We start from the raw sequence: 10365 nt of genomic DNA on the forward strand, positions 1-10365 counted from the left end.
CCTGGAGAAGAGTCCCCTAAGCAAGCTGGTCCTGGGGCTCTGTTCACAAACACAAACACACCCCACAGAGCCCCAGGACAGCAGCACAATTAGACCCAACCAAATCATGAGAAAACAAAAAGATAATTACTTAACACATTGGAAAGATTTAACAAAAAAAACAGAGCAAACTAGAATGCTATTTGACCCTAAACAGAGAGTACACAGCGGCAGAATACCTGACCACTCTGACTGACCCAGAATTAAGGAAATCTTTGTTTATTTTTAATTGTTTTATTTCACCTTTATTTAACCAGGTAGGCCAGTTGAGAACACCTTTATTTAACCAGGTAGGCTAGTTGAGAACACCTTTATTTAACCAGGTAGGCCAGTTGAGAACACCTTTATTTAACCAGGTAGGCCAGTTGAGAACACCTTTATTTAACCATGTAGGCTAGTTGAGAACACCTTTATTTAACCAGGTAGGCTAGTTGAGAACACCTTTATTTAACCAGGTAGGCTAGTTGAGAACACCTTTATTTAACCAGGTAGGCTAGTTGAGAACACCTTTATTTAACCAGGTAGGCCAGTTGAGAACAAGTTCTCATTTACAACTGCAACCTGGCCAAGATAAAGCATAGCAGTTCGACACATACAACAACACAGAGTTACACATGGAGTAAACAACACAGAGTTACACATGGAGTAAACAACACAGAGTTACACATGGAATGAACAAAACATAGTCAATAATACAGTATAATCAAGAAAACAAAGTCTATATACAGTGAATGCAAATAAGGTCAAATAAGGGAGTTAAGGCAATAAATAGGTCATGGTGGTGAAGTAATTACAATATGGCAATTAAACACTGGAATGGTAGATGTGCAAAAGATGGATGTGCAAGTAGAGATACTGGGGTGCAAAAGGAGCAAAATAAATAAATACAGTATGGGGATGAGGTAGATAGATGGGCTGTATACAGATGGGCTATGAACAGATGCAGTGATCTGTGAGCTGCTCTGACAGCTGGTGCTTAAATCTAGTGAGGGAGATGGGAATCTCCAGCTTCAGTGATTTTTGCAGTTCGTTCCAGTGAGTGGCAGCAGAGAACTGGAAGGAAAGGCGACCAAAGGAGGAATTGGCTTTGGGTATGACTAGAGATATACCTGCTGGAGCGCGTGCTACGGGTGGGTGCTGCTATGGTGACCAGCGAGCTGAGATAAGGCGGGGCTTTACCTAGCTGAGACTTGTAGATAACCTGTAGCCAGTGGGTTTGGCGACGAGTATGAAGCGAGGGCCAACCAACGAGTGTACAGGTCGCAGTGGTGGGTAGTATATGGGGCTTTGGTGAAAAAAACGGATGGCACTGTGATAGACTGCATCCAGTTTGCTGAGTAGAGTGTTGGAGTCTATGTACAGACTCAGTGAGCATAGCCTTGCTATTGAGAGATGCCGCTGTAGGCAGAAAAGGGCAACCAGTGAAGAACAAACACCATTGTAAATACAACCCATATTTATGTTGATTTATTTTCCCATTTGTACTTTAAGTATTTGCACATATGACATTTTAAACTTTTGTGAGTATAATGTATACTGTTAAATGTTATTGTTTATTTCACTTGGTTTATTATGTACTTCACTTGCTTTGGCAATGTTAACGTATGTTTCCCATACTATGATAAAACACACAATGCTGATCTCTCTCTCTCTCTCTCTCTCTCTCTCTCTCTCTCTCTCTCTCTCTCTCTCTCTCTCTCTCTCTCTCTCTCTCTCTCTCTCTCTCTCTCTCTCTCTCTCTCTCTCTCTCTCTCTCGTCGGAGTGCATGCTGGGAGTGAGTCATCAAGCAGGAGTGATTGTGAGAGCGAATGGAATTTCTTTTCACTCTATTGGGTTTTGGTATGTATATATATATATATTGATTAGTTTAGTTGTTTTAAGGGTATCTTGTTTAACTATCACTAAGCACGTATAGGGGTGGTGGGATCATTGAGGTTGGTTTTTCGCGAGGGCACAACCAGCCGGTGGGGCTGGTTGCAATGGCCACTCGTGGAAGTGTAGAGTTTGAAAAACTTAGTCGGAGGCATGGAGTAAAGATTCCTGCTGCGGCCGGGTGTTCAGTGGAAGAATGTAGCTTGGCTGTGGGTGCTATCATTGGGTATGATAGCATCAAATCAGCCTCAAGGATGAATAGCGCTGTAGTGATATTCTTAGATTCAATTGAAAAGGTGAATAAGATAGTTGAAGAGGGGTGTTGTGTTGCGGGAGACAGACGCCGGTATTTCCGCTTATGAATCCGGCGAAGAAAGTTATACTTTCTAACGTGCCACCATTTGTTAGAGATGAAGTGTTGGAGCGAGAGTTATCTCGCTATGGTCAAATCGTATCTACAATAAAGAAGGTTCTTTTTGGATGCAAATCTCCGTTGTTGAAACATGTCGTGTCTCATAGGAGACAAGTGCATATGATTTTAAAAAAGGACGGAGATTAACTTAATTTAGCGTTCAGTTTTAAGATTGATGGATTTGATTATGTCTTCTATGCATCTACTGAATCAATGAAATGCTTTGGCTGTGGAAGAGAGGGGCATTTGGTGCGTAGTTGTCCCGAGAATGAGCGCGCTGAGCCTGGTAGTAGCTCGAGTGCTGGTGCAACTAACGCACCACCGCGAAGGGATGAACATGCTAAGGGTGCAGGCGAAGGGAGAAGGTGGGCAGATGTGGTTGGAAAAGTAGGAGAGGAAGGCATTGTGGATACGGGGGCAATTGTGGTAGATCAGAACAAAGAGGGAGGGGAAACAGTGGGTGAGATTGCGGCTGCCGTCGCTGAGGTGGTGCTGGAAAATGAAATTGGAGGTCAAGAGGAGATTGAAATAATGGAAAAGGAAGCGGATGTTTTCAAAATACCGAGGAGTAAAGGGAAGAATTTAAGGGGTGGTGAAGGGTCTAATTCTAAGAGAAAGGTAGAGATTGATAAATCAGTTGAAGATGAACAAGTTGTAGAGATGGTGGAGTATTCTTCCGCGGAGGATAGCGAGAGTGAGTCATCTGACGCGTCACAACAATATAGTGAGATAAATGGTGTGGAAGGGAGGTATGGGATCGAGAAGATACGTCAATTTCTGAAGTTGACAAAAGGGAAGAAGTATATGCAGGATTACAATGTAACTGATTTTTTCCCTGAACGTGAATTGTTTATTGAATCAGCAAAGTTTCTGATGTCAAAAATTACAGGGGGAAGTTTGAAAAGCCCTGAAATTGCTAGACTCAAGAAAGTGGTCACGAGAGTGATAAGTGATGTAAATTCTAAAGAAAATTAAAGAGTTCAGTTGCAGTTTTAACTCTGTAAAGAGATGTGGTGGCTGTATCTTCCTCTGTATATTTTTTTCATCCATGAGCAGTTTTAAGATTTCTTCTTTAAACGTAAATGGGGCAAGAGATGTTAAAAAAAGATCCATGGTGTATGAATTAATTAGGGGAAAGGGAAGTGACATACATTTTCTACAAGAAAAGCATAGTAATTTGGAAAATGAAGTTATGTGGCAACAGGAGTGGGGGGGCAGTGGTGTGTAGTCATAAAAACTCAAAAAGTGGGGTGTGGTTATCTTGTTCTCAAAAGGGTTTTTGCCTTTGTCATATGAGGTTGAAGAGGTAGTTGAGGGGAGGTTATTAAAAGTTAGAGCAAGGTATGAAAACATCACTATGTGTCTGATAAATGTATATGCCCCAGTGGTGACAGTTGAGAGGGTATGTTTTTAGAGACATTATCAAATACCATTGAGAAATGTAACAAAGAAGATTATTTATTTATTGCTGGGGATTTTAACTGCACAGTTAGCGATTTAGATAGAAATCACCAAGAACCTCATATAGCCTCAAGGACTTTTTTTAAAACGCCTCAATCTAACACATGAACTGTGTGATATTTGGCGGAGCCAACATGGAGGAACAAGGCAGTACACCTGGGCGCATGTGAGAGAGAACATCATCTCTATGGCCAGGTTAGATAGGTTTTATGTTTTTGAAAATCAATCTCAGGTCTGTAAATCATTGTTTAATAACAGAGGTGGTGTTCATTAACGATGTAAAACCCAAAAGCACATACTGGCATTTTAATATAACTTTATTGAGTGATGCTCACTTCAGGAACTGTTTCAGTTTTTTCTGGGTGAGGTGGAGGTCTCAAAAGGCAAGTTTTGTATCCATTCAGCAGTGGTGGGATATAGGGAAAATCCAGATTCAACAATTTTGTAATCAATACACAAGGAATGTCACCAAGGATATCACCAGATCAATGAAAGCCCTAGAGTTTGAAATAGTAGAACTCATGACGTTGGTTGAGACCACAGGAGATCGAGGCCATACTCAGGCCCTCAAGAGGAGAAAAGTTGCATTGGCAGACCTGCTGGGTATCAGAGCACAGGGGGCATTGGTGAGAAGTAAGTTTCAGGGAATATCTGAAATGGATGCCTCATCCAAATTTTTCTTTGGTTTAGAGAAAAAGAATGGAAAAATAAAAATGATTCATTGTCTCAAATCAGCTGTTGGACAAGAGCTCACTAGCCCTAGTGAAATTAGAAAGAGGGCAGTAGAGTTCTATGCTGAGCTCTACAAGTGTGAGTACAAAGAGGATAAAACAGTGACACAGCAGTTCTTTGATGGGCTCCCAAAGGTGGCTGCAGAAGCTCAGGTTGAGCTTGAGCAACCATTGTCTTTGCAGGATTTATACACTGCATTAAAAGGCATGGAAAATGGAAGGGCACCAGGCATTGATGGGCTTCCCGTTGACTTTTTTAAGTCTTTTTGGGCTATATTGGGAGAGGATTGGTTAGAAGTAGTTAATGATAGTTTAACCGGAGGGTTACTACCAATAAGCTGCAGAAGGGCTGTCCTCACCCTACTGCCCAAAAAGGGTGACCCGAGGAGGTGAAGAACTGGAGGCCGGTGGCTTTATTGTGCACTGATTATAAGATATTGTCAAAGGCTTTGTCCAACAGGCTGAGGGAGGTGATGGGGCAAATCATACATACGGATCAGTCCTACTGTGTTCCTGGCAGGCAGATAGGGGATAACATTTCTCTGATTCGTGATTTTTTGGACGTCTCTAGGGCTATTGGGTTGGATGCTGGTCTAATTTCAATTGATCAGGAAAAGGCATTTGACCGAGTTGAACATCAATATTTATGGCACACGTTTGAGGCGTTTGGGTTCAGCTCTGGTTTTATTGCCATGATCAAGGTGATATATGGTGACATTGAAAGTGTATTGAAAGTTAACGGTGGTTTGAGTGCTCCTTTTAAAGTGTGTAGAGGTATTAGGCAGGGATGTTCTTTGTCAGGAATGTTATATGCCATTGCTATAGAGCCACTACTAAATAGCATTAGAAGTCGCATTGCAGGGGTGCACTTTTCAGAGGATATTCCTCCTATTCGTCTCTCAGCCTATGCTGATGATGTAGTTGTGTTAGTGAAAAATCAAGCGGAGGTGGATAGCTTGAGTCTAATGGTTGATCATTTTAGGGGAATATTCTCTGCAAAGGTAAATTGGGAAAATAGTTGGTCTGGTCTGGAGGGATCATGGCTTTGCCAGGGGGGCTAGAATGGTGTAAGGGAGGTTTTAAGTATCTAGGAGTGTACCTAGGAGATGAGGGGACGATGGAAAAAAATTGGAGTGGGGTCGTTGAAATGGTGGAAGGGAGGATGAAGAGATGGCGTTGGTTTCTATCTCGTATGTCATATAGGGGGCGCACTATTATAATTAACAATGTGATTGCCTCTGCACTGTGGCATCGGTTGTCAGTTTCAGAACCACCATCTGGCCTTCTGGCTAATATACAGGCAATTATTGTGGATTTCCTTTGGGATAAATATCACTGGGTTCCACAAAGTGTTTTGTATTTGTCAAAAGAGGAGGGGGGACAAGGTCTTGTACATCTTGCTAGTAGGGCTGCTGCTTTCCGGTTTCAGTTTATTCAAAGGTTGCTTTATGGACCGGAAAATGTGGTGTGGAGAGGGGTGGCAGGTCTTATATTACAGCGGGTTGGAGGATTAGGTTTAAAGAAGGCTTTATTTCTGGTTGATAGTAGCAAGATTTCTAGGGAGGGAGTACCTCCATTTTACAGAGGACTTCTCAGAGTGTGGAGCATAATGAAGGTGTCCAGACAAACTTCAGCGGAGTCAGTGCATTGGCTGTTGGAGGAACCTCTGGTGTAAGGGGCAAGACTGGATTGTACAACTGCAGCTGTTCCACATTTCTCCAAGATTCTGGTGAAGGGAAAATCATCACCTTAAAACAGTTAATGGCCATGGCTGGGCCCACCTTAATGGATGGAAGACGGGTGGCAGAACATTTGGGGATGAGGTCGGAAAGGATTGTCGGACAAATGCTGGGGAGCTGCAGGAAGGCTCTGTCAGCGGAAGAATGGGGTGCTTAGTAGCCACAAGAAGAAGGTACAAGATGAAGACGTCTCATTTCCAAGACTAGGGATTACACCAAATATCCCAGAGTCAGAAAGAAAGGCGTTATTGATGGATTTGAGAGGGTTGGAGGAGGTGGGTTTGGATGAGGTGAATGGGAAGGACTTGTATAGGGGTGTGTCAAGGTGTTGAATAAAGATAAATTGAAAAATAGAAAAGACACTCCATGGAGGGTAAAATTGGGCATTGACGACAAGGTTAAGCCAGCATGGAGAGCACTGTTGTAATGCTCCGGGTGTCGTGGGTGTGGAGTCAAACGCAGGAGACAGAGAGTGCAATGCTGTGCGTCTTTAATAGCACCAACACACCACAGGGTGCTCACAATAATAACGGCCTCAAACACAGGGAATGAAAATGTACAATGGAAAAATCATGACCAGGCACTAACACGTACCTCTACAACAAAGCCGAAGGTTACACTGTAATAATCCCGCACAACAACCAGGCGGGCCGGCTGTCTAATAAAGACAAACTAATCATAGATAAACAGGTGCTACCAACAAACATACAAGGAGGGGGAGGAAAGACAATCAGTGGCAGCTAATAGGCCGGTGACGACGACCGCCGAGCGCCACCCGCCCGGGAAGGGAAACCACACTCGGTCGGACTCGTGACAACTGTACAAGCCACCGTTACAAAAGGGTACTGTTGATATGCAATGGAGGGTTTTACATGGCATCATTGCAGTTAATGCTTTTGTATCTGTTATTAATTCAGATGTTAGAGATGGATGTCCTTTTTGTAATATAAGAGAAACCATTTTTCACTGTTTTATGGAGTGTGAGAGGATAAAACCTCTATTGGAAATGCTGGAATCTTTGTTTAAAGCTGTAGGGGAGTTTTTCAATAACACTGTTTTTATTTTGGGGTTTCAATATAGTAAACAACTAAAAAGAAAATGTCAAATGTTAAATTTTATTTTGGGACAAGCTAAGATGTCAATTTCTCTGAGTAGGAAACATAAGATAGAAACGGGATATGGGAAGGATGTAAGATGTGTTTTTAAAGGATTAGTGAAAGCAAGAATAAAAGTAGATTTTGAGTTCTTTTCAGCTGTAAAAGATCTCCTATTATTTGAGGAGAAGTGGGCTCCTATGAAGGAGAGCTTTGTTTTGTAGAGGAGGGGAAATTATTTTTTGCTGATGAAATAAGTTGAATGTATATGTTATGTATTTATGTTATGTATTTATTTTTGTTTAGGAATTACATTTGTTGTTTCATTTCTGAAAAGGCAGTGTGTCTGTCATGTTTGTCATTTATTATCATGTCTTGTCCCTGTGCTCCCCATTCTATTCGTTTCCCTCTGCTGGTCTTATTAGGTTCTTTCCCTCTTTCTATCCCTCTCTCTCCCCCTCCCTCTCTCACTCTCTCGCTCTCTCTTCTCTCTATCGTTCCGTTCCTGCTCCCAGCTGTTCCTATTCCCCTAATCATCATTTAGTCTTCCCACACCTGTTCCCGATCCTTTCCCCTGATTAGAGTCCCTATTTATTCCTTTGTGTTCCGTTCCTGTCCTGTCGGTTCCTTGTTTAGTATTCACCATGCTGTGATTGTGTATCGCCCTGTCCTGTCGTGTTTTTGCCTTCATCAGATGCTGCGTGTGAGCAGGTGTCTCTGTCAACTACGGCCTGCGCCTACCCGGGCGACCTGCAGTCTGTGGCCGCTTCTCCAGTTATTCCCCTCTACAGACTAGAGGATTTCTGTTATTCCCTGTTTGGACTTAAATAAACTCTGTTTCTGTTAAGTCGCTTTTGGGTCCTCTTTCACCTGCATGACAGAAGGAACCGACCAAGGAATGGACCCAGCGACTTCAGACGCTCGTTACACTGCCGTCAAGATCCAAGGAGCCATGCTCGGCAGACACGAGCAGGAATTGTCTGCTGCTCGCCATGCCGTGGAGAACCTGGCCGCTCAGGTTTCCGACCTCTCTGGACAGTTCCAGAGTCTACGTCTCGTGCCACCTGTTACTTCCTGGCCTGCCGAGCCTCCAGAACCTAGGGTTAATAACCCACCTTGCTACTCCGGGCAGCCCACTGAGTGCCGCTCCTTTCTCACGCAGTGTGAGATTGTGTTCTCTCTCCAACCCAACACATACTCTAGAGAGAGAGCTCGGGTTGCTTACGTCATTTCACTCCTTACTGGCCGGGCTCGAGAATGGGGCACAGCTATCTGGGAGGCAAGGGCTGATTGCTCTAACAAGTTCCAGAACTTTAAAGAGGAGATGATTCGGGTTTTTGACTGTTCAGTTTTTGGTAGGGATGCTTCTAGGGCCCTGGCTTCCTTATGCCAAGGTGAACGGTCCATAACGGATTATTCTATTGAGTTTCGCACTCTTGCTGCCTCTAGTGAGTGGAACGAGCCGGCGCTGCTCGCTCGTTTTCTGGAGGGACTCCACGCAGTGGTTAAGGATGAGATTCTCTCCCGGGAGGTTCCATCAGATGTGGACTCTTTGATTGCTCTCGCCATCCGCATAGAACGACGGGTAGATCTTCGTCACCGGGCTCGTGGAAGAGAGCTCGCATCAACGGTGTTTCCCTGCTCCGCATCGCAACCATCTCCCTCCTCTGGCTTTGAGACTGAGCCCATGCAGCTGGGAGGATTCGCATCTCGACTAAGGAGAGGAACGGAGGATCACCAACCGCCTGTGCCTCTATTGCGGAGTTGCTGGACATTTTGTTAATTCATGTCCAGTAAGAGGCCAGAGCCCATCAGTAAGCGGAGGGCTACTGGTGAGCGCTACTACTCAGGTCCCTTCATCTAGATCTTGTACTACTATGTCGGTCCATCTACGCTGGACCGGTTCGGGTGCTACATGCAGTGCCTTGATTGACTCTGGGGCTGAGGTTTGTTTCATGGACGAAGCATGGGTTCGGAAACATAACATTCCTTTCAGACCGTTAGACAGGCCTACGCCCATGTTTGCCTTAGATGGTAGTCATCTTCCCAGTATCAAATTTGAGACACTACCTTTAACTCTCACAGTATCTGGTAACCACAGTGAGACTATTTCTTTTTGATTTTCCGTTCACCGTTTACACCTGTTGTTTTGGGTCATCCCTGGCTAGTATGTCATAATCCTTCTATTAATTGGTCTAGTAATTCTATCCTATCCTGGAACGTTTCTTGTCATGTGAAGTGTTTAATGTCTGCCATCCCTCCCGTTTCTTCTGTCCCTACTTCTCAGGAGGAACCTGGCGATTTGACAGGAGTGCCGGAGGAATATCATGATCTGCGCACGGTCTTCAGTCGGTCCCGAGCCAACTCCCTTCCTCCTCACCGGTCGTATGATTGTAGTATTGATCTCCTTCCGGGGACCACTCCTCCTCGAGGTAGACTATACTCTCTGTCGGCTCCCGAACGTAAGGCTCTCGAGGATTATTTGTCTGTGTCTCTTGACGCCGGTACCATAGTGCCTTCTTCTTCTCCGGCCGGGGCGGGGTTCTTTTTGTTAAGAAGAAGGACGGTACTCTGCGCCCCTGCGTGGATTATCGAGGGCTGAATGACATAACGGTTAAGAATCGTTATCCGCTTCCCCTTATGTCATCAGCCTTCGAGATTCTGCAGGGAGCCAGGTGCTTTACTAAGTTGGACCTTCGTAACGCTTACCATCTCGTGCGCATCAGAGAGGGGGACGAGTGGAAAACGGCGTTTAACACTCCGTTAGGGCATTTTGAGTACCGGGTTCTGCCGTTCGGTCTCGCCAATGCGCCAGCTGTTTTTCAGGCATTAGTTAATGATGTTCTGAGAGACATGCTGAACATCTTTGTTTTTGTCTATCTTGACGATATCCTGATTTTTTCTCCGTCACTCGAGATTCATGTTCAGCACGTTCGACGTGTTCTACAGCGCCTTTTAGAGAATTGTCTCTACGTAAAGGCTGAGAAGTGCTCTTTTCATGTCTCCTCCGTTACTT

Source organism: Oncorhynchus gorbuscha, linkage group LG12 (genome assembly GCF_021184085.1).
Source record: "Oncorhynchus gorbuscha isolate QuinsamMale2020 ecotype Even-year linkage group LG12, OgorEven_v1.0, whole genome shotgun sequence".
Taxonomy (NCBI): Eukaryota; Metazoa; Chordata; class Actinopteri; order Salmoniformes; family Salmonidae; genus Oncorhynchus; species Oncorhynchus gorbuscha.